Source organism: Carya illinoinensis, chromosome 9 (genome assembly GCF_018687715.1).
Source record: "Carya illinoinensis cultivar Pawnee chromosome 9, C.illinoinensisPawnee_v1, whole genome shotgun sequence".
Taxonomy (NCBI): domain Eukaryota; kingdom Viridiplantae; phylum Streptophyta; class Magnoliopsida; order Fagales; family Juglandaceae; genus Carya; species Carya illinoinensis.
Window position 1 is genome coordinate 28,969,241 of NC_056760.1, and position 1,829 is coordinate 28,971,069.

General features: G+C 36.5%; 1 non-coding gene across 1 annotated transcript; it reads left to right on the forward strand.

The window, feature by feature from the left end:
- The first annotated feature begins 835 nt into the window (after positions 1-835).
- Positions 836-942, forward strand: LOC122277845. The gene has a single exon (XR_006229153.1). It is a non-coding gene; the product is annotated as a small nucleolar RNA R71 (small nucleolar RNA).
- The last annotated feature ends 887 nt before the right edge of the window (positions 943-1,829 follow it).

Genomic DNA, 1,829 nt, shown 5'->3' on the forward strand with positions numbered 1-1,829 from the left:
GATTTGCCACATTGTGTCATAATGGCATTGACATCCTTCAAATTTTCTTGTGACATATGTTGACCTTGGAGTGTGGATTGAGCTTGAGAAGGGAACTTGTCACTCTCATTCATACTCAAGGAACTCATCATCTTGGATATATGGCTCTTTATCTCTTTGTTTTCTTTAACAACCTGCATAATCAAATATTCAAACTTTTGAATAGTTTTATCATGTGCCTCAATAAAAGCATGTAAAGTATCTTCTAAGGAGTTTCTAGAAGAAGATGATGCATAATACAGTGCAGGATAAGCTCTAGGTGGCTGTGCAGGCTGCTAGTTGTCAGATTTTCAACTAAAATTGGAGTAATTATGCCATCCAGGATTGTAGGTATTAGAGAAAGATGCAACAAGCTTCATGTACATCCCTAAGGCATTACATTGTTCATCATATATTCCCCTCATTTTAGTATACGTGGGGCACTCTTGAATTAGGTGATTTACCCCACCATACACAAAATACGGTCCAAAGGACTCTACACGAGTAGCCATGTGTGTTGGCTTTAAATCCTTAGTTTTTAACACCTCTAACTCCCTAGTAAGCATTTCAATCTTACCTTTTAGGTTATCCTCTTTCGTAAGATGGTAAATTCTACCATCATTTGGATTTCCAACAGGCTGTGACCTATTTGTACTCTCAGTAGCACTAAGTCCGGTCCAAGTATGAGCTTTTTCCACTAGTATGGACTTCATATAGATTTTTCTACAAAAACTCACAATTACACATCATTTCTATAAATTGACGCTCTCTAGGTGTAAGTTTCTCATAAAAATAACTAACTAAGTGCCAGTTTTCATACCCATGGTGAGGACATATACACAACAATTCCTTAAACCTCTCCCAAGCCTGATATAAAGTCTCACTATCCTTTAGTGCAAAGGTAGAGATCTGGCTCTTCAAAACATTGGTCTTATGTTGGGGAAATTTCTTGTTAAAGAAGACCTGTGTCATCTCATTTCATGATCCTATTCATCGTGATCTTAAGGAGTACAGCTAGCTCTTTGCTCTATCCTTCAATGAGAAAGGAATGAACTTACGTCTCACAACATCATCTGTAGCATTATGACTATGAAAAGTCGCAACTATTTCCTCCAACTCCCTGATGTGCAAATAAGGATTTTCATTCTCTAAACCATGAAAGGTGGGAAGTAGCTGTATTATGCCTATTTTAAAATCAAGTTGACGAGTGTTGGCTAGAAACATGATGCATGATGCTGTGGCTGTGCGGGTAGGGTGGAGGTAATTCTGAAGAGTTGGGTTGATCTTCGTATTCACTCATTTCTTCAGGATTAGATGGATTGTTAAATAAAGGATTTAAAAAATTTGATTCTGACTCTAATACAAGCCTACAAGCAAACCTACTGAAGGCGTCTCTATATCTGTGCATGCAAGGTAAAAAAAAAATGCTAAAAACTAAAGAAACACTACTAAAATAAAAAGAAAAAAAATAATGCAGCAATCTAAAAGAGGGAACGAAGTTACCGCCTTTACACGTTGCTGAAATAAATTATGTCTTGTATCGATTCTTGTACCGTACTCCCCGGCAATGGCACCAAAATTTGATTACGCCCAAACTATTACGTGGTCGTAGAATATAGTTAAGGGTGTCAATCCACAAGGAGTTGAAAGAAACGCTACAGGATGTAAGCTTAAGGTAAAAAGATTAAATGATAATAATATGAAAATTCTACCTAAAGCACGCAATTAAATGAGATTAGAATACGGATAAAAAGGTAAGTAAAGCTTTGTACTTCTATCAATTGGATTCAATACTCTTGACTTTTTCAATC